The sequence below is a fragment of the Lissotriton vulgaris genome, chromosome 1_1, assembly GCF_964263255.1.
Source record: "Lissotriton vulgaris chromosome 1_1, aLisVul1.2, whole genome shotgun sequence".
Classification (NCBI taxonomy): domain Eukaryota; kingdom Metazoa; phylum Chordata; class Amphibia; order Caudata; family Salamandridae; genus Lissotriton; species Lissotriton vulgaris.
In genome coordinates, this window is record NC_141685.1 from 1,789,122,139 (window position 1) to 1,789,146,080 (window position 23,942).

Consider the following 23,942-nt stretch of genomic DNA (forward strand, 5'->3'; position numbering starts at 1 on the left):
GCGTGGCACACGCTAGAATGAAACTTCTCGGGGTGTGGTAGGGCCAGGGCGATTCTTCCAGGATGTCATGGAGAACCTTCAGGGTGGCATCTTGTGGGAGACTGGTGTATAGGCTTTCCACGTCTAACCCTACCAGTAACTGGTTGTTTGGGTCAAAATCCATGTTGTTTATGACCTGTAATAGGTGTTTGGTATCCTTTATATATGTGGGCGTTTTTTGCACCAATGGATTCAGAAAGAAATCGCAATACCGAGACAATGGCTCTAGTAGGGAATTTATGCCGGATACAATGGGTCTGCCAGGTGGTGGAAAGGTGCCTTTGTGTACTTTTGGTACAGTGTAAAAGTACGGTGTCTTGGTATGTTCAGGGCAAAGGTATTCAGCTTCTTGCTTCGAAATGTACTCCGCATCTGCTGCCCTCTTAACGAGTGCGTGGATGGTGATGCGTAATTGGTCTGTAGGGTCATGATCCAGCCTGCTGTAGTTCCTGATGTCACTGAGGAGTCTTCGGCATTCGGTATCGTAATCCATTTTGTCAAGAAGTACGATGCCTCCCCCCTTGTCTGCTGGTTTGATGATCACGGTGGGGTTATTTTGTAGGAGTTGGATCGTTTGTCTATCATTCCAAGACAAGTTGTTGAAGTGGTTGGTCGGTTGGAGACTCTCGATGTCGTGATATACTGCCTGTTCAAACGCGGTGATTTCGGCAGGGACAGTGGAGGGGGGTGGGACAAAGGTAGACTTGGTCCTTAAGCCCGTGATATTTGGGTTGTCCTGAGGTTGGTCATTCTCGGGGGTGGGTCTCTCAAAGAACGACTTCAGTTTTAATTTTCTGAAAAATTGTGCCAGTTCGGTGTGGAGTTTGAATTTGTCCAATCTTGTGGTGGGCACAAATGACAGTCCTTTTTCCAGGACTGATTGTTCTTCTTGAGATAATGGTGTACTGGATAGGTTGAAGACCAGTGAAGGCTGAGTGGTGTTCGTTACTTGCTCGGTCCCGGTGTTGCTTCTTTTGTCTTTTGGCGCGTGTTCGCGCTGACTGGGTTCTCTTCTTCGGCCCAGTGAACCTGTGTGTTGTGTTGGGTTGGTCTTCTGCGGCCCGCGCTCTCCTGCCCCGTCCTAAAAAAGGCATGTTGGGGCCCTGGTTACCCGCAAACAGAGGCATTGGTCCTGGAGGGAACATGGTGGGGAAGCCGTAGTACGGGTGCTGCATATGGCCGAAGTTGGGTGGGAATCCGTAAAATTGGTTTTGTTGTCCTCTTTGCCAAGTGTTAGGCCAACGTTGTCCTCTTCGTCCTCTTCCACCTCATCCTCGCTTCTGTGATCCATTGCTGGAGTCACTTGAGATAGAGCTGTCGTCTCCTGAAGAGTTAGACATGTTACTGTCTTTGGTTGGTGGTGTATAGTTTTCTTCCGAGTACGGGTACACATTTGCATAACTGAACTTTTTAAAGTCTTTTTCAAATTTTTTGATTTTGGCCTGGGTCAGGTAGTCCTTGTATTCATTAATCTCTCTGTTTTGGTCATCTAGCTTCTTTTTGTATGAGGTGATAGTGGCTTTGAAATGGCTCTCAGTGGCTTGAATTTCGACCATTATGGCATCCGAAAGGTGTTTAGCTGTTTTGAGTATGAGCAGCATCCAGTCCCTGGTACAGTGCCAGGCAATCTGGGCCCAGTACTTCCTGAACGTGGGGTCATCGAGGAAGATCCTGGGTGCGTTGCTCACAAGGAGGCCCCTTGGGGCCGTATTAGTTCTGAGATATTGGGCCAGGATGGTCCCATGAAGGATGGTACGTATTCTGTTTCATTTTGTCTCTGTGAGGGTCTCCCAATCAGTGGTCTGTGCGATAGTGCTGGAAATGTTAAAATCCACTTGGAACGACGGGTAAGAGAGAATATCTGCTGCGTCACTCTCAGTGAAGGTTAAGCCATGGTTTTCCTCCATGGATGGGGTATTCCCTCGCAGCTGTGCGCTGCCTGTATAGTCATGTATCAAGAGGGAGAGAGAGGACCAGATAGCTAGCCCGTATCCCCGTATTATATATAATTTAATCAAAAACAGGCTAGCTGAGGTGAGGGGGAAGGGGGTTGTTTAAACAGTATTCTAGTTTAAATGTATTCGTGACTCAGTTTTGTTTTGTCAGACGGTTGTGGCACCTGGTAGGTGTGCTCATGAAGCCCTCACTCGCCAACCTAGTTGGTGGCATGCTTCATCATCGGGCCCACCCAGTGACACCTAACGTGTCCCTGGTGTGCTACGACGCCAGGTGACAGCGGAGCAGGTATATCACTGTGTGTGCGGTGAAGAATGTTTTGAATGTGAGTTTAAAACGGCTTGGCGGGGGTCCCAGTACCCGAAGGTAGGACAGACTTTAATACCTGGGCCTCCGTCAGCGGTTAAAAATAAGGCAGGTGGACGTTAGAGGCGAGTTACGACCTCCCACGTCCTTGGTACGTCAACATGTTTCAGCCAGTGCCTTATGGATATGCTGGCTTTCTTCAGGACGGTTAAAAGGTGTGTGTAATTAAAACTAGTGGACGTGTGATACAGACTATGTGTCTACACGCCCTAAAGTGTATCTATGTGTGAGAGGGGGGGATTCCCTTCTCAAGACCACCTGTACAGATAACAAGTAGGACAAAGACAAAACATACAGGGAAAGAAAGAGTCACTTAGAGGATATGCATGAGAACTCATGACAGCCGACTTAATAGCGAGGGAGTGCGGCCTATAAGCGGCTAAGGTGTAATGGTATTGGTGGTACCATTATTGTGAGAATCTCACTAGAACATCGTAGGTGGGGTGGTTAATACAGCGGTATTCACAGTAGTGGTGAGAAGGTGAGAAAGCGTGATTGATTTTCTTACGCTAGTTTTAAGGATAAGTTCTTCAAGGTTATTGAAGAGGCAAAGTAGTTGATCCTATATGGGAGAAAAAGGGGTATGTCCACTGAGATTTAGGAGACCTGTAGGGAGAAAAATGACAACGCTTACCTATGGTAGGGGTGGTTGTTCAATCATACTCACAGGATTACTGACCAGAGCTTGCTGTGGACCTGTAGTGCCTTCTTCGCAGAACCGGTGAGTAGTGGCCGGTGCTACTGGGTTTTATACTGTGGTTGGTTGATTGAAGGCGTGTACCTGTATAGTGATAGAGATGGTAGATAGACTCGGACTGCCGAGTCATGATGCTACTCAGGTGAGTAAAGAGAGCTATGCGCATGCTTAGAGTATGCTCGCTGGGCTCGGCAGTAGCAACGCATGCGCAGGTAGTAGTGGAGTTATGCATGCGCGTAATGACAGGCATTCGTGAGTCTGTCAGGCTAGGATACTGAATAGGTACACTAAATGGTCACTTATTGTGTAATAAGTACACACTAGGAGTTCTATCAATAAGAGTAAGGCTTCAAGGTTACGGGACCGTGGATATTTCATGGGGGGCCATTACCCATCACTCAGAACTAACGGATTATTCCTCAAGGGTTTGAAATGGCAGGCTGATGAGGTTGCCTTGTGGTTATACAGTAGACAGGGCATTCCATGGGATGGCATCATTCAAGCAATTGGCAGTGGAAAGGCGATATATCCATTGCTGTTCCTTGTTGAGAAGTTTTTTGTCGTTGTTGATGGGGCTTTCAGGGATTTGTTCAATGACTGTCCAGTTGAAGTCATTGGGGGTATGGCAGTGAGTAATGAAATGGTTGGTCAGTCTGCTGATGTTTTTCTTGCACCGTATCGTGCTTCGGTGTTCAGTTATTCTGGTTCTGACCTTTCGCGTTGTCATTCCCACATACCGCAGGCCACACGTGCACGTGAGCATGTATATCACGTTGCGTGAGTTGCAATTGGTGTGGTTCCGTTGGGTCTAGGTTTTGTGTGTGTCTCAATATTTTTAAAAAAATGACTGAGAAGAAATCTGGGATATGTTTGATGCCAACTCTGCAAGAATGTTCCATCTTTAACAACAAAATGTTAGAGTTAGAAAATGAAGAGATTGTGAAACAGGAAGCAATAGATAAAATAGAGCATATGGGTGCAACAATTGTTTTGTCTGAAAATTTGAAAACTAAATTGGATTCATTAGAGAAAAGTATTTCTAAAACAGCTGGTTTTGAAAAGACTCTGAATGTGTGTTTAAATTGTCGTATCATTTTGAGAAGGAATTTAAATGTTGAAAGAGGTCTGGTAAATGGAGCAATGGGTTATGTTGTTGATTTTGTGAATTATAGAAATAGAGATGGAATTGAATTTTTAAAAATAAAATTTGATGGCATTGAGCAAGTACAACAAATCAGTCGTTGTTCTGCTAGATTTTTACTTGTAAAAGACTTATATGTTCGCCGAAAACAGTTTCCTGTTTGTTTGGCATATGCAGTAACAATTTATAAATCTCAAGGTTTTAGTGTAGATAATGCTTTAGTGAACATTGGAAGATCTGTGTTTAAAGAGGGTATGGCATATGTGGCATTATCCCGAGTCAAAACTTTATCAGGATTGTACTTGATTGAGTGTGATGAGAGAAAAATTTGTGCAGATCTAGATTGTGTTAAAGAATACAATAGGTTAAGAAGAGAGTATGCTCCACATTTGCCTCAATATCCTCTGTTTGAAAAACGTGTGGTAGGCCGAAAAAGAAGAAATGAGGATAATTGCAGTGAGGTAGTAGCAAAAAGACAAAAAGTAGAAAAAACTGTAATTGAAAACAGGAAGAAAAAGAATTGTGAAGAAAATATTGTTGGATTTCAGTTTGAAAATGGTTCTGGTGTCAACTGCTATGCTAATGTAGTGGTTAATGTTGTTGTTTTTTTTAAAATTTTACAAGAACAGATTGTTGAAAATCGGGATCAAAGATTGTGTGGTTTATTGAATTCTGTGTTTGAGAAATGTAGCAGTGATAGAGCAAAAATAGAAAGTGTAACAGAAATTCGAAATATTTTAGATATGTATTCTGGTCAAGATAAATTTTCACAGAACATTCAGCAGGATTGTCAGGAATTCTTAATGTATATGTTTGGTGTTTTGGAAGATGAAGATGTAGATATAAATAATCTTTTCAGCCTTTCCTATCAATGGCAGCATGACTGCCACAATTGTAGTTCATCAAGTACTACTAGAATAGACACTGAAAGATTTATATATTTGACTTTACCTGACTGTAAATCAGTGTCATTTAAAAATCTAGTTAAAGCAGCAGATCATAATATGGTGTGTAGTCAATGTAACTATCCAATGCTATCCACATTATTTATACAAAGTTATGGGCAGTATATCATTTTAGTTTTCCAACGATGTAGACCTGATGGAACTAAATTGGCAACTTCTGTCAAAAATGTTGTGGCTTCTCAGTTATCAATTTCAGGAAGAACCTTTACAACTTAAGCTATTATTTATCATGACGGTTCTTCGACAACCTCAGGACATTATACATGCTACTTAAAATGTGAAAAAGGATGGAGTTACTGCAATGATTCTCATTTAACTTATAAACAACGTTTGCCTTATGACTCTATAAATTCTTATCTAGTGTTTTTAAAACCAAAGTTTTAGTAAAGGGAATTGGCCTTTGAAGACGGGAATAGATAATAAAAGTTAGTTAGTTAGTTAGTTAGTTAATCTAATGTTTTAAATTATTTATCTCATATAGATATTTTAAGTGGATCTCAAAGTAAAAAATACTGATATATCTGACACAAATTGGCCGTGAGGAAAGTGTAAGGTATGATGTTCTTAGATCTTTTTTCATAGGAAGTCGATGAAATGGAAGTTATAGAGCACAGCAGACTTTTTTTCCACCAAAAGGACCTTCACTATCTTCTATTTGGCCTCACGGAAAAGTAAGTGAATCAAAGATTAGTGTACATATATGAGATGTATGTTTGAATGGTTTTTTTTAAACACAATCTTTTAGATTGTGTTTTTTTTCCCGCTGTTATATGATGAAGACTTTGAACTCACTAATTTAAGTGAAATTCAATATATTCTAAGAACAGCAAAAATAAATAATGTAACATATTGTAGAAGTTATTGTATAGTTTGCATTGTGTAACTTATATTGTATTCACATTGTCTCACACTCATTTTCCTTTTTCACCCTTATTTACCTCTCTTTACTCATTTACACTGCTTTTTTAACTTTGTTTCATCACTGTTCATTTACTGCACTTCATTCACAACTTCTTTATCCAATTTGAACTGTCTGCATTTCCTCTCTTCCTTCCACCACTTTTTATCTTTTTAACATTCTCCCAGTACCACTGCTTTAGTTTTCTTCCCCTCTCTTTCTTTCATTTTCTCCATTTTTTTTCTTTCGCACTCATTGTACTGTAGTTCACTTAGTCCTTCACTTTGTTTTTCTGTGTACTTACTCTCTGTGACTCCCCTTCACTCACTCTCAGTCATCTTCTATTCCTCTTTTTTATTAATAGTTCCTCATTCAGACTCCTCTCCTTTTCACTCATTTTCCTTTTACTTTCTTATCTTTCCTGATTTCATTTTGGTATCTCACATTCTTTTAGTATCTTACTTACCTTCAGTAATTTGTTCTCTTTCTATTCCTTTTTCCTTCTTTTTTCTCTTTCTACATTACTTTATTTCTGTTTTTGTATCCTTCACTATTGCTTTATTTCTTAGTAAACTTTTTTAGATTTTTAAACCTCTTGAACTGTTTCTTCTATTTTAATACATATTTTTAACTAATTATAACGTGTTTTTTCTTTTGTCTTTCACAGATACAAGTTTTCATTAATTATATGGTAAGTGTGTTTACAAAATGTACTTTCTTATCACCCTTTGCTTTAACCTCACTACTTTTCTCTCACTCTACCTCACCCCTGTTTCCTTACTTTGCTTCCCACACTTATTCTTATCCTCCATGTTTACTTCCTACCAGATTCAACTTCTTTCATTACTTCTGCTTATCCACACTCCTTCACTTACCTTTTTTACTGGTTCACTTAGTCCCTTTGTGACACTCCTTCCTTTACTCTCTCTCTTCTTTCTCTCTGTCACTCCCCATGTCTTACCCTTATTCACTTATATCCACCCTCTTTCACTCCTCTTAACTTACACTCACGGCTATTTTCTTTCTCTCCGTCACTACTGTTTTTTTTCTCTGGTTCTGTCACTCTCTGTCATTCCCCATACTTAAGTCTCCTTCCTTTTACTTTCATCACCCGTTCACATTTTCCCAGAACCTCTGCTTTAGTCTTCTTCCTCTTTCTTCTCTTCTTTTGCTCCCTTATTCATTTTCTTTTTCTCAGTTACTTCCTCTTACACCTTTTCTCTGTCTTACTATCTATTACACAATCCCTCTGTGTTCCTCCCTCTAGCTCTCTTTCTCTTAACACCACTCTCTCTGTCCCCATTCCTCATGCTCACTCGTTCATTATTTATTTTTTCTTTTTTTTTTGTTGGTGCGCTGACGGGTACGCGCACCGGGAGAGCACCAGAGTCAAATATAAAAAAAAGTAAAATACTATTTTAAAACAAAAATATTATCTTAATATACAATCTAGGGTTCATTTATAGAAAAACATACCTTTCTCAGCTATAGACATTTGCGAAAAAATAAGCTTAGAAATGCACTAAAAAGTACATAGGTATGAAGCCCTATAAAAAGTTAAAAATTAGCAGTTAAAAAACCTATGAAATTCACAGAAAAAACCAAAGGTTTCACACCAGTTATAGTTAGAAATTAGCGTTAAAAACACCTATGAAATTCACTGAAAAAACCAGAGGTTTCACACCAGTTATAGTTAGAAATTAGCATTAAAAAAACCTATGAAATTCTCTGAAAAAAACAGAGGTTTCACACCAGTTATAGTTAGGAATTATCATTAAAAAAACCTATGAAATTCACTGAAAAAACCAGAGGTTTCACACCGGTTATAGTTAGGAATTAGCATTTAAAAAACCTTTGAAATTCACTGAAAAAACCAGAGGTTTCACCCCAGTTATAGTTAGGAATTAGCATTTAAAAAACCTATTAAATTCACTGAAATGAGTGATGTCACTGACCATGTCATGAGTGATGTAATATGTGATGTCATCAGCAGTGCATTGCACGCGCAAGTTATAGTGAGTCCGACTAATTATAACGTGGGAATTTCAATGGTTTTATGTCAGTAAAATTTCCAGCTAACTATAACTGGTGTGAAACCTCTGGTGTTTTCAGTGAATTTAATAGGTTTTTTAAATGCTAATTCCTAACTATAACTGGTGTGAAACCTCTGGTTTTTTCAGTGAATATATATATATATTTATATATATATATATATATATATATATATATATGTATATATATATATATACAATATGTGACATCATCAGCAGTGGATTGCGGGTGCGCGATATATAGTTATTGCATCTAACTATATATGCGAATTTCAATGGTTTTGTGCGAGTAAATTAAGGTTTTGTAAATGCTAATCCCTAACTATATATGGTCTATAACCTATGGTTTTTTCAGTGAATTTCATTGGTTTTTTAAAAGCTAAAATCTATAGCTGTAACATATATTTTTATTCTAATTCACAAATATATTTTATATATATTTGTATTATACTTTTTTAATTCAATTTATATTATAGTTTAAATTATTTTTTCTTGTTTCGTTGCCGGTCCGCGAAACGGTAAACGTTCCGTTAGTGCAAATACCACGTTAGAAAGGCACATCGTGACGCGTCCCGTAAACGCAACATATCGCGTTACTACGTAATGCCCCTTATGACGTGCTGCGTTAGTGCACCCGGAAGCGTTCTGGAACGCGAACCAAGGCGCGAAAAGTAAAGCCCCAGAATCGATCCGAGGCGCGGCGCGGAACGCGGAACGTAAGCATAACAGGTCATGTGACTAGTTAATAAAACTTTTCATTGGTTGATTTTACTTTTAGTTTCCTAATGATGGAACACTTGATCATATGACGTAAACCAAACACTTTTCATTGGTTTAGAACATTTTCTTTTCTCAAATGATGAAAGTCCCACCTTTTTTCCTCACTCCGACTTTCATTTTTATGAGAGAAAGACCTGTTTTTGTTTGCTAAGACAAGGCATTTCTATTAGCTGCAGCTGGTGGATCTCCACCACCTCCACCACCACCAAAGAAGAGAGGACCGACTAGCCAGGTCATCTTCGACCAGGAAAAAGAAGAAGAGGAAGACGAGGAACAGGAGCAAGGGACAAGTAGCTTTCTGAAAGAAATGCCAAGAACGTCCCGTGTGAAAGTGAATTTTATCTGGCAATTTTTTTCTTTTCCTTCTCATGAAAAGAAAGTTAATGCCAGGTACGTTACCTGCCTCATCTGCAAAAAAACACTCTCGAGAGGGACCGAAAAAAAATATAGCTTTGGTAATCATACCATGCATCGGCACATGGAGACTTGGCATCCTCTTAATTATTCCAAAGCGCAATTTCGAGATTTGGTGGATAACCCCCGACCAGCAAAAACATCCACCAATGACTTAGCAATAAGTGAGTCAGAGGCAAGCGAAACGGTTCCAAATCTGCAAAAGAACTTTCGTCAGATGAGATTGACTTGTGTAGAGTGTGGAAAATTAATTTCATGCGGAGAAGTGAGTATTACTTTAATGAATAGATCTTTTGAAAATCATCAATGTCCAAAACGTTCAAGAAAGTAATTTTTTTTGTTGTTGCTCCTGTTGAGCCCTTTGAAGTGAATCATTTTTGTTTCCCTTCCTCAAAAAAAACACCAAAAAAAATATAAAACATCAAAAATAATAAAAAAAAGTTCTTTTCAGAACTACCTTCCCTTTTTAAAAAAATTGCTAGAATGTTTAGCACTCTAGCATCCTCTATTTCTTTTGTTACGCTTCCCGGTTAGCGTTCTGGTACGCGAACCGGGAGCGAAGTAAAAAATATATTTTTAAAAAAAAGACGAATTAATAAACAGAGAGTAATGTGAAAAGAAAGAAAAATAGAGGGAGTAACACACAGTTACTGTTGAAAGAGGGACTGATAAAAGAAGTGAAAAGAGTAGTATAAATAAGTAATAGAAAAAGAAATGAAGGAAGTAGCAAAGACAGGAAACTAAGGGTTAAAAAAAGAAGCAGAGGAGCTAATAAAAGTTAAATCTGATAGACATGTAACGTAAAAAGTACTAAACGCTTACCTTATAATTGTCATTACCGTACTGTATTATCATTTTTATACTTTTAATCTGTGTAAGAAAGAACAAAAAAATTTAAATTAATACAAGATGGTAAAAAAAGAGTGAGCATAAGACAAAATGAATGTTAAATGTTAAATGTGGTATACTAGTAAAGCGTACAGCTGACCCAGCAAAGAGGCGTCCCGGCGCTGTATACAACTGGGGAACCCATCCTGGCTTTCCCTGTGAGATGGTCCCTCCTGAGCATCCCCAAGGTGATGCCATCAGCGCCGTATTCATCCCCGGCGCTGATGGGGCTGTTAGTTGAGATTAAGCAAGCTATTACCCAAAGTTGCTGAGTCGGACCCATGGTTGGAGTAGGCACCGAAGCGAGAATTATCGAGTCCGCTGACCAAGGCCCAAGATCCTGCTACGTCAGGAATTGAACTCTGGTCCCAGGCCGACCTCTGCTTCTGGGTCTGCCGCCTCTAATCAGTGAGCCACACCAATCCATATACATATTAGAAATCATAATTCAAAGTAGAAAATTAATTAAACATATTTAATGGTTTATTTCTGCTGTTATCAGAAAAAATCAAATTTCACTGAAAACAGTGAGTTGAAGGTATTCATCATATAACAGCGGGGAAAAAAAAACACAATCAAAATGATTGTGTTAAAAAAAACCAAATAGTATAAATAAGCAGAAATAGGAACTTCTCCAAAGTAACTTACTTTCTATGACGTCCAAGGATATCCTATGAACAGCTTATACTCAGTTGTGCTGTTACTATTTTCTGCCCGCCACTTTCTGAAAGATAAACTCAATTGTTTTAAGAAAACTGAGACATACAAAGCAATTTGAAACACCACACTAAGTTACAGCAACACCTAGAATCATTGTAGTCCAATTACCTACCCTAAATTCTGACTTAAAAAATCAAGTTAAAAGGCAACATTGCTTCATACTCAATTAGTAATGTTTGCTGAAAGAATAGCCATTTTTTAAATTTTAAATAAGCTGTGTAATATCCAGATGTTGTCAAAGGATCAGCATATTATGTAATAACTGCAGTTGCAAATGTTCTTCCTGAAATCGATGACTGTGTAGCAAAAACATTTTTAATTAGACTGGACAACCTATTTTCTTCCAGTTTATGTAGTTGAAATTGTAAAATGACATTTCATCCATAAGTTTTCAAAAATAATTTGGACAGCATTGCAGATTTACATTTCCTCTACTCCTTATTTTGATCTGCTGCTTGACTTTGCTTATAAAAACAAACAGTTTTCGCTCTGTACTACAATTATCCACAAAGCCATATATAGTAGGAGCCATTAGAACCTCTGTAAATTCCTCTAAACAAATCCCAAGCTTCCTTTCCTAAAAGGTTGGTTGTAAGAACACCAGGTAAGAATTTTGAAGGTGGAAAGGCAATCTTTTTTTAAAAGTTAAAACAGAATCATTGCAGAATGACCAACCGTTTCCAGATTTCAAATAAGCTGTGTAATGTCCTGAATTAGTTGAAGGACCGTTATGATATATAATTGCAGTAGTTTTAAAAGTCCTTCCTGATATTGACAACTGCGAAGCCACAAAATTATTAATTAAAGTTGTCAATTTTGTTCCATCAGGCCTACATCGTTGGAACATTAAAATGACATACTGGCCATAACTTCGTAAAATTAACGTGGACAGCATTCCAGACTTACATTGGCTGCACTCCATGTTTTGATCGGCTGCCTTTACTAGCTTATTGAAGGATACTAATTTACTGTCAGGCAAAGTTAAATATATAAATCTTTCTGAGTCTACACTAGTAGTACTTGATAGCCTACAGTTCTCGCAGTCATGCTGCCATTGATAAGAAAGGCCAAATAGATAATCTACATCTACACCCTCATCTTGCAATACATCAAGCATATACATTAAAAACTCCTGACAATCCTGCTGAATATTTTCAGAGAATTCTGTTTGACCTGAACATTCGTCTAACAGAAAACGAATTTCAGACACACTTTCTACTCTTGTTTTATCAGCACTACATTTCTCTAACACAGAATTCAACAAACAGCACAAACTTTGTTCCGAATTGATCACAATGTGTTCTTTGAAAGTCTCTAGTGAAAAGAGAACATTAACATCTACATTAGCATAGCAGTTGACACCAGAACTATTTTCAAATTTAAAACCAACAACATTTTCATCAGAATTCATTTTATTCCTGCTTCCACTTTTGGGTTCATCGACTTTTGGTCTTTTTGCTACAACCTCCCTACTATTACTGATATTTCTTCGTTTCCGGCCTACCACACGTTTCTCAATCAAAGGATATTGAGGCAAATGTGGCGCATACTCTCTTCTTCTCTCCTATTGTATTCCTTAACACAATCTAGATCTGCACAAATGTTTGTGACATCACAGTCAATCAAGTACAAACCCGATAAAGTTTTGACTCGTGACAATGCTACATAAGCCATACCCTCTTTGAATACAGAACTGCCAATATTCACTAAAGCAGTGTCTACACTTAAACCTTGCGATTTATGAATTGTCACGCATATGCCAAGCAAACAGGAAACTGCTTACGGCGAACATACAAGTCTTTAACAAGCAAAAACCTAGCAGAGCAACGACCAATTAGCTGTACTTCCTCAATGCCATCAAATTTAATTTTTAAAAATTCAATTCCATCTCTATTTCTTTATTTCTCAAAATCAACAACATTACCCATTGATCCATTTACCAGACCTCTTTCAACATGTAAATTCCTTCTCAAAATGATCCGGCAATTTAAGCACACATTCAAAGTCTTTTCAAAACCCGCAGTTTTATATATAGTCTTCTCTAATGAATCCAATTTAGATTTCAAATTCTCTGACAAAATAATTGTTGCTCCCATATGCTCTATTTTGTCAATAGCTTCAAGTTTCACAATCTCTTGTTTTTCTAAATTCAACATTTTGTTGTTGAAGATGGAACATTCTGCAAGAGTTGGCATCAAACATATTCCAGATTTCTTCACAGTAATTATCTGAAAAATATCCTCTGGCAAAACGTCTTCTTCTGGATATAAATTTGACAGTAAGCGTGCATGTAAAGCTTCTTTACCACGCTCAGTCACTCTCCCGATTCTAATATCTTGTAGAATATTCTTGTAATCTTCGTCCTTCGCCTGACGCATATTTTCACGCAGCTCAGCATAACTGAAGTTTAACCATATGTTAACGTTGCCAATGATCCCTAGGCACTTCTTGGTATCTTCATGTGTAAGCAGTTTAAAAACTGGTTGTCCTTTCACTGGTGTCAGCTGCAGAAGATCACCAAAAACAATGATGTGTTTGCCACCGAATAACACATCATACTCTGTTTTAAGGACTTCCTGCATTCTCAAATGCACAAAGGCAAGCATGACATTGGAAACCATGCTTACTTCGTCAATGATAAGAAGTTTCATCTTCTTCAACACTCTAGATACTTCACAACAAGCATCCCCAGATAACTTGTAGTATTGTAATTTGTTATCATGCTCCACTGGCAGCATCAGTAGCCGATGCAAATTAATACCTTTAATGTTATGAGCTGCCAGTCCAGTTGGAGCGGTCACAACACAAGACAGCGATGAATCAGTCCTTTTCTGCATATAACATGAAATTGCTTTAATAAGGAAACTTTTTCCAGTTCCTGCTTCTCCACTCACGTACAGTCGGAAAGGCTTCAACAACGTACATGAGCACTCTTCCCTCTCATGACTTAATCCATGATCAATTTGGTTGGTAACTTCGTGATATATTTTCCTTTGCTCAACATTGATATAAAATAAATAAAAAAAACAAAAAAAAAAACAAACAATCAATAAACATACAATAAGTTAAAAGTCAATCATTCTTGTTTCCTTATAGTACGCTCCCCAGACCGCTTTCCGGTACGCGAACAGGGCGCACCCCATGAAAAAAACAATTTTTTTTTTGGCCCCGCTGTTGTAATTGGCCCGGCCGCATTAGCGATTAGCTGAACCTACACGTTGTCCTCCTTAACTTGGCTGTATATGAAAACGCCATTTTGAATGTTCCAGCGGCCATCTTAGATCATGAGCGGCCTCGTGGCCGACGTGCCTTTTAGTCCGTTGTCCGTTCCGCTGACCACTCCTATCTGCCCAGCAACAGACTATTTTTAGTACTGGTCAAGTCGCACATGCGCAGTTCCCACTGACCCGTAATCCTCCTGGAATGTGCACCAAACTGACCAGCGGAGTTGTGCCCCCTCCAATGAGCTGGCAGTATTCCAAAACATGACCATATATGTCCTTAAATGTGTCTTAACTTGTGCCGCCTATCTTTTATTGCCCCAAAACTGTATATAAACGGGGTCGCACCGGTGTTCGGTGTGATACCTCTTGCATTACCGAAGGGTGCTGTTTGAGTGTACCACCACCCCATGGGGTCTTAATAAACTTGTTCTTTGCCTTTTACAGCTTCCGTGCCAACAGTTCTTGAGTGTAAGTGGGTTATCTTTGGAGTGTGTAGGCCTTGGGAACCCTGAATTACTTCACCGCGGGGCACTTTAATATCCCCCTCATCAATCCTAGAGGGTCAGAAGGGGTCTACCTTGCCCCCTTTCCTTCATTTCCCCCTTCGTTTTGGCCTCCTCTTGTCTCTCGATCCTACCGAGACACAAGATGGCGGCCGCTACGGACTGCTTAGAATGTTGACAGACACCGGAGAGCCAATCAGCTTCGCTTTGCAAAGCTCCGTTACGCGAAAAGTATGCGAACTAGTGCGCTATCCAGGACGCTGTCACAGATATATCTGTTTTTTAAAACGTTAATTTCACAAAATCCAATGGAGCACATAAATTGAGACCCAGCAAAGGCACATCGGGATAACAGTCCCTACAATTTTGCCAAGTTTCGTGTAAATCCATTCAGCCGTTCAAGCTAAAAGTGAGGCCAAACGCCCTATGGAAATTAACATGGGAAAAACGCGTTTTGGGACCCCCCTTTTTTCTCGGCCCCCCCTTGACGAAACTCCCCCTGATCAGAAACAAAATGTGCCATTTTCCTGAAAATTTCAGCCGATTCTGTCCACAAACGCCAAAGTTATTAGACATAGAATTTTCAAAAGTTCCATAGAGAAAAAATCCTAACTATATATACCTACTGGCGACCGCCAGTAGGTAATATATATATATATATATATCTATCTATATATATATAGATATATATATATATATCTATCTATCTATATATATAGATATATATATATATATATCTATATATATACATATATATACATATATATATATATATATATATATATATATATATATATATATATATATATATATATATATATATATAGATATATATATATATATATATAAATATATTCACTGAAAAAACCATAGGTTATAGACCATATATAGTTAGGAATTAACATTTACAAAACCTTATTTTACTCACACAAAACCATTGAAATTTCATATATAGTTAGTTGCACTAACTATATATCGCGCACCCGCAATCCACTGCTGATCATGTCACATATTACATCATTCATGACATGATCAGTGACATCACTGATGACATCGCTGATGACAACTCAAATGACATCACTGATGACATCTCAAATGACATCACTGATGACATCACTGATGACAACATCCAGTGACTGTATGTTTCTGAAAAGTCAAAATATGTCTTACATATTGAAGAATGAGTGGATGTATAAGTGTCTGGATGAAGGATTTAGTAGGTGCATGACTGACTGTATGAGTGAGTGATTAAATGTGTCTCACTGAGTGCATGGGTTAGTGACTAAACTGTCTTAATTTGTGCATCATTATATCTGTTGTTCTGTAAACTGCTGCATGTGTTGATCAGTAGCTTTATGATTAGGTATATGGGTTATTGATTGGTTGCCCAAGTATTTGTATGGGAGAGTGAGTGTGTGTGTGGGTGGCTGCGAGGTGTGTGACTATGTGCATAGATGTGTGAGCAGTTGATTCACTAGATGTATGGGTTCAAAAGTGCATGTGGAAACAGCTATATGGGCGGTTGACTGTGTGCATGAGTGTATTAGTGAGTGAATGGATATCTCAGTGCTACATGTCAAAGTAAGTACAAATGTAAAACACAGTACATGTGAGAGTTGACATATATAAATAACTGTTCATAAGAGATATATATATATATATATATATATATATATATATATATATATATATATATATATATATTCACTGAAAAAACCATAGGTTATAGACCACATATAGTTAGGAATTAGCATTTACAAAACCTTATTTTACTCACACAAAACCATTGAAATTTCATATATAGTTAGCTGCACTAACTATATATCGCGCACCCGCAATCCACTGCTGATCATGTCACATATTACATCATTCATGACATGATCAGTGACATCACTGATGACATCACTGATGACATCTCAAATGACATCACTGATGACATCACTGATGACATCTCAAATGACATCACTGATGACATCACTGATGACAACATCCAGTGACTGTATGTTTCTGAAAAGTCAAAATATGTCTTACATATTGGAGAATGAGTGGATGTATAAGCGTCTGGATGAAGGATTTAGTAGGTGCATGACTGACTGTATGAGTGAGTGATTAAATGTGTCTCACTGAGTGCATGGGTTAGTGACTAAACTGTCTTAATTTGTGCATCATTATATCTGTTGTTCTGTAAACTGCTGCATGTGTTGATCAGTAGCTTTATGATTAAGTATATGGGTTATTGATTGGTTGCCCAAGTATTTGTATGGGAGAGTGAGTGTGTGTGTGGGTGGCTGCGAGGTGTGTGACTATGTGCATAGATGTGTGAGCCGTTGATTCACTAGATGTATGGGTTCAAAAGTGCATGTGGAAACAGCTATATGGGCGGTTGACTGTGTGCATGAGTGTATTAGTGAGTGAATGGATATCTCAGTGCTACATGTCAAAGTAAGTACAAATGTAAAACACAGTACATGTGAGAGTTGACATATATAAATAACTGTGCATAAGAGCCAGTGAATGTGTGAGTGGCTGTATGGAACATTGTGAACTTGTATCAGGGATTGTATAAGAGAGTAAATATGTGTTAGTATATGTTTGAATAAGTAAGGTGTGTATAACTGTATAGTTGAGGAAATGGACGTGTGATTGATTCTTTGCATGACTGACTAGGTGTGAGAGTAACTCCATGGATGAGTGACAGTCTGTGAGTGTCTGTTTACTCTGAGTGTATCTATGATTATATTAGAGTCTGAAGAGGTTCACCGTATTATCACATGAATGATGTCATCAGTGATGTGATCAGTAATGTCAAATGAGATGTCATCAGTGATGTCATTTCAGATGTCATCAGTGATGTCATTTGAGATGTCATCAGTGATGTCATCAGTGATGTCATTTGAGATGTCATCAGTGATGTCACTGATCATGTCATGAATGATGTAATATGTGACATGATCAGCAGTGGATTGCGGGTGCGCGATATATAGTTAGTGCAACTAACTATATATGAAATTTCAATGGTTTTGTGTGAGTAAAATAAGGTTTTGTAAATGCTAATTCCTAACTATATATGGTCTATAACCCATGGTTTTTTCAGTGAATTTTCAAGGTTTTGTAAATGCTAATTCCTAACTATATATGGTCTATAACCTATGGTTTTTTCAGTGAATTTCAATGGTTTTTTAATAGCAAATATCAAAAGCTTGGAAATGTCAAGTACTACGTAGATTTATAAACATTTTCGTGTTTATGCACGCTGATGTGCTTTGAACGCTGCCCCCCCAACTCTTTTCTTTTAGGAGTATTCTCTCTTTGCAGATAGTGAAGGGTAGGTAACGCAGGCCTTTGCCCCCGGTGTAATCCGTCGTGCCTGCTTCCCTCTCCATTTGATTGATTGTTATCCTAGCATTTATTGTTTTGGAATTGGTTCTCTTTGGTTCATTCTCTATTTACAAACAAACACAGAGTCGCAATACTCTGTTTAGTCTTTGCAGATAGTGAAAAATCGTTAGAAAAACTAAAGGAATCAAGCAAAATCAGTAGGCCACTAATGGGATCTCTTTTTGACCTCGCTAAAATAGAAACATTATGAACAACCCCTCATGAGAAATACGAAACTAGTGAGAGGAACTGAGCTCGACACCATGATGGCTGCAAGACAGCTCGGCTCCGCCGCCCACCCCACCCAAAATAACGACAAACCCTATGCAAAAATTATAAATATATACAACACACCAGCAAAGTAACAGGGTAAAACATTTTATTAAATAACTATTTACATGGCAGCCTGCTGCAACATCGATCCAAACAAGCCTTTGTATTAGGGGTTCAAAATCAACAAGTAACAGGGTAAAACGTTTTATTAAATAACTATTGCGATGGCTTCAGATTTTCAACATACGGTGTGGTGACGCGGACTGGGAGGGGGCGTTTGGCTCCTGCCCCCTCCCCAAGTCTTGTTGCCCTGGTGTGGCCTAGGATCGCCCCCGACATAGGCGGCCGGCTCCCGGGGTCAAGCGGAACTTTTTGCCTTTTGGTGACTCTTCCATTCTGGACCTTGTCCCACAATCCGTTCGACCTGAAGACATGTCCTGTGGTGCCCTAGTCCGACCATCACATAGTCCTGCGCCAGGAGATGGCGTGGCATGCACTAGAAGGGAGAGGCGGCGTGAACGAGCCTCCCCCACCTCCCCAGGTGGAGGTTTCTCTGCTACACCCCAGCGCTTCACGCAACCAGCTGACTTGCGCCCGCTCTTGCGGAACAGTGCCTCCCTCAGCCAGCTGAATTGCTCCTGCTCCACACCTTGTCCCACAATCTGTTTGACCTGAAGACATGTCCTGCGGTACCGTGATCCGACCATCACATATACCTGCGCCAGGAGACGGCGTGGGGTGCACTAGAAGGGAGAGGCGGTGCGAACGAGCCTCCCCCACCTCCCCAGGTGGAGGTTTCTCAGCTACACCCCAGCGCTTCACTCGACCAGATGACTTGCGCCCGCTCTTGCGACACAGTGCCTCGCTCGGCCAGCTGAATTGCGCCTGCTCTTGCTATTACAGCGTCTCACCCGCCATCCAGTGGAATTGCACCCAATCTTGCGGTACAGCGACAGGCGGCTGCCACGGAGCTCACAAAATGGCAGTCGGCTCCACAGACTTGGGCCTGGCCTGCAAGGATGGCTCTGGGCAGCGCTGGAACTTGGACGCTTGACTGCTAGGGCATGGGCCCCCTTTCCAAAAGCGTCCCCTCAGCCTTGAAGATTCTACAAAAGTCACCGGGCCCCCGACTCCCGCAGACTTCCGGTGGGGAGCGACTGCCATGATTGCTCGCGGAATGGCCACGACGTAGCCACGGGGTGCTCTCATGCTGATGCCAGCTTCAGTCTGAAACATCCAGAAACACTGTAGACTACCAATTCGATCAGTTCCGGTGGAGCCCCAACGTGACCCGGTAGAGAAGAACTTGCCCTCCCCTCTTTGACTGATGGTTCTTGTTGCCTGTCCCTTCTGTTGTCATTTAACAGAACTTTTTGGACTGCTGAAAGGGGTTGTGTTCCGACCGCTGGGTGGTGGAGACATTTTGACTATATTCTGGACCTACGTTGTCGCGTAATGCGTCATATGACGCGCCGCGTTAGCGCACCCGGAAGTGCTCCGGTGCGCGAGGCGCGAAGCGCAGCTTCCCGGAAGCGATCCGGGGCGCGGCGCGGAGCGCGTAACGTAAGCTTAAAAGGTCATGTGACTTGTTAATAAAACTTTTCATTGGTTCATTTCACTTTTGGGTTCCTAATTATGTAAGGCTAGGTCATGTGACCTAAAAATAACACTTTGCATTGGTTTAGAACTATTTTTTGTCCCAAATGATGAAAACCCCTCCTTGTTTCCTCACTCTGACTTTCATCTTTGTGATAGGAAGACCTTTTTTCATCACTTAGCAATAGCAAGTGTTGTAGCTTCAACTGGAGCATCCCCACCACCACCACCTCCTCCTAGGAAGAGAGGACCACCTCCTCAGATCATCCTACAACAAGAGGAGGAAGAAGAGGAAGAGGGGGAAGGGACAGGGAGGTTTTTACCTGAAGAGCCAAGGAGGTCCCATGGTAAAGAAAGTGACTGGGAGGGGGCGCTTGGCTCCTGCCCCCTCCCCAAGTCTCGCTCGGCCAGCTGAGTTGCGCCCACTCTTGCGGCCTACAACATGGAGAGGCCGGGGCATTGACTAGGCGGAGCCTCCGGCCGCAACCACAGCGCCAACGGTTGCTGCTGACAGAGGGGAGCCTTGCCGGTGAGAGACACTGATCTGAAGAACCGCTGCCTGCTGTGCCTCCCTGAAGAGCTTGACGGAGGCCTCCGAGAGGCGGTGTGGTGGCGCGGACTGGGAGGGGGCGCTTGGCTCCTGCCCCCTCCCCAAGGCTTGTTGCCCTAGTGTGGCCTGAGATCGCCCCCGACATAGGCAGCCGGCTCCCGGGGTCCGGCGGAACTTTTTGCCTTTTGGTGACTCTTCCATTCTGGACCTTGTCCCACAATCCGTTTGACCTGAAGACACGCCCTGCGGCCTGGTCCCTGAATGTGTGCAAGGGGACGGTATTGATTGAATCAAGATGGCGGCTTCACACAAAGCTGACTCAAGTGTTGCTGCTGATGCTATGCAGACAAAAACTGGTTTTCAGTTTGTACATTCTTCAGGATTTTTCCATCCAAGGCTGGTTGAGAGTTTGTAGAACAAGATCGCCCCCGACATAGGCGGCCGGTTCCCGGGGTCCGGCGGAACTTTTTGCCTTTTGGTGACTCTTCCATTCTGGACCTTGTCCCACAATCCGTTTGACCTGAAGACACGTCCTGCGGCCTGGTCCCTGAATGTGTGCAAGGGGACGGTATTGATTGAATCAAGATGGCGGCTTCACACAAAGCTGACTCAAGTGTTGCTGCTGATGCTATGCAGACAAAAACTGGTTTTCAGTTTGTACATTCTTCAGAATTTTTCCATCCAAGGCTGGTTGAGAGTTTGTAGAACAATGGCTTCAGAATTTCAACATACGGTGTGGTGACGCGGACTGCGAGGGGGCGCTTGGCTCCTGCCCCCTCCCCAAGTCTTGTTGCCCTGGTGTGGCCTAAGATCGCCCCCGACATAGGCGGCCGGATCCCGGGGTCCGGTGGAACTTTTTTCCTCTTCCTTTCTGCATCTTGTCCCACAATCCGTTTGACCTGAAGACACAACCAGGTCCCTGAATGTGTGCAGGGGGACGCTAATGATTGAATCAAGATGGCGGCTTCACACAAAGCTGACTCAAGTGTTGCTGCTGATGCTATGCAGACAAAAACTGGTTTTCAGTTTGTACATTCTTCAGGATTTTTCGATCCAAGGTTGAGAGTGTGTAGAACAATGGCTTCAGATTTTCAACATACTACTCTTCAACATTCTTCATAAATGTAACAATGTGAGACTCACTAGGAGAACGTCCGTTTATCTTTACTTTCAAAATGCTACCAACAATATTTTCTGAATGGAAGACACCATCTTGTAGCATATAGAGCTGCGTCAAGGGTGGTATTGCCCAGAATGTCTTGTTTTCTAGTGCTCGTAATGACGAAGCCAGAACTGCCAAAAGGGATTCTGGTCCTGCCGCTACTTATTTGAGACATTGAACTATACTCTGGACCTGCCTGGCCTCGACCAAAATGGCACCAGTATGGGAGCTACTTGCAACTCCTTATGACGTTCTAGTTACTTAGCCTTGACTTTATGGGAGATGTATGCGGTCTTTGTGCACATGGCGGGCGGGGAAGGGTACTGACTGGGAATACGGACAACCCTATTGATGTCGATTTTTCATTATTGATTATTGTATTAATAAAGCTTCGAAATAATGTTACCCATGATACTCGCCCATGGTGTGCGTATGGACGATTGTATTGTAACTGATCCTGTTATACTTTCAATTAAAAAATCAACCTTCACTGATCCTGCAACTGTTTGTCACGTTTAGTTTTTTCAATTAAATGGCTCGCTTGTTACATACTCCTATACCCCTGGCTTTTGAAAGACACTATCTTGTAGAATAAAGGGCTGCATCAAGGGTGGTATTGCCCAGAATGTCTTGTTTTCTAGTGCTCGTAATGACGAAACCAGAACTGCCGAAAGGGATTCTGGTCCTGCCGCTACTTATTGGAGACATTGAACTATACTCTGGACCTGCCTGGCCTCAACCAACATGGCGGCAGTATGGGAGCGACTTGCAACTCCTTATGACGTTTTATTTACTTAGCCTTGACGTTATGGGGGATGTATACGGTCTTTGTGCACATGGCGGGCGGGGAAGGGTACTGACTGGGAATACGGACAACCCTATTGATGTCGATTTTTCATTATTAATTATTGTATGAATAAAGCTTCGAAGTAATGTTACCCATGATACTCACCCATGGTGTGCGTATGGACGATTTTATTGTAACTGATCCTGTTATACTTTCAATTAAAAAATCAACCTTCACTGATCCTGCAACCGTTTGTCACATTTAGTTTTTTCGATTAAATGACTTGCTTGTTACATACTCCTATACCCCTGGCTTTTGTCCCTTTCCTACGCGCGGTCTGTACTACCGCCCTCGGGCGATCTATGTAATGAACAGACTACCATTGCCGAAACACAAGGGAATGCATCTCAGATGTACAGAAAGGCATCCCTTCAGGCTCGGTCCCACACACCCTTACAGTGAGAATCCCCTCCCCAATCACAATACAGGATCATTATCAGATAGTAGGAACGCGTGTGGTGTGACGGATCTCATGGAGTGGGGGCCTTGATCTACTGTAACTCCTTTGAAGAGGGGTGATTCTTTACAGTTGGGACCATAAACTACATCCGCAGGGCTAGGTGATAGCCTGGGACCGCCTGGACAATCGGACACAGAGGAAGAGGAGTGTCAGAGGGTGCGGTAGTGAATAGGGTGAAAGGGCGGGCACGGGGTGTGATTCTCAGGGAAGAGCAGCGCAGATGGGGGGAGGTTTATGGCCCATGCATGAGAGAGAGAGTGTGCGTGACCAGTGCATGGGGGAGATGCTTGCGAGGGTGGGGAGCCGTGCTGGGGATCGGTCAAGGCATCTAAAATGGCTGCCGTGCACGACAAAAGTGTGGCATTGGAAAAAAGGCAAGATGGCGCAGACAATGTTTATCAATACGGATTAATTTATAACAATTATTTTTTACAATATATTTACTCGCAGTGACAAAATGGCGGTCAACACTTCCTGATTTCCTTCGAATCGAACGTTAACAGACGTCACGCAGCAAAAAAAATCCGCTCACGCGCAGCCGCTGGAAGACATGTATCAACATATATGAGCATCCTCAGCCACCCTCAGAAAACATAGGGGGTCAGGATACGTCTCCCGTACCCCCTTATACCCATTTCCCACATTGTTTTTCCTCCATCTTGTAATTTAATTAAAACTAAACACAAAATGGCGAATCCCCGTTTCGCTACCGGTTCGCGAACCGGGAACCGCTTCTATCGCAAAAAATCAAATTTTTTTAAATTGCCCCACGGGACCCTTTAATAACCCCAACATCATTCCTAGGGGGTCAAGAGGGGTCTACCTTGCCCCCTTTCAATAAATTCCCCCTTTGTTTTTCTCCTCCTCTTGTCTCTCGATCCTACCGAGAGACAAGATGGCGGCCGTTCTGGACTGTTTAGAATGTTGACAGACACCGGAGAGCCAATCAGCTTCGCTTCGCAAAGTTCCGTTACGCGAACCCGGAGTGCTACCCGGGACGTTGTCACAGATATATCTGTTTATTAAAATGTTAA

General features: G+C 41.1%; 1 pseudogene; it reads left to right on the plus strand.

Annotated features, from left to right (window-relative positions):
• Nucleotides 1-1,565: 1,565 nt before the first annotated feature.
• LOC147751215 (uncharacterized) overlaps nucleotides 1,566-23,942 on the plus strand; it is a 54,730-nt pseudogene continuing 32,353 nt past the window's right edge.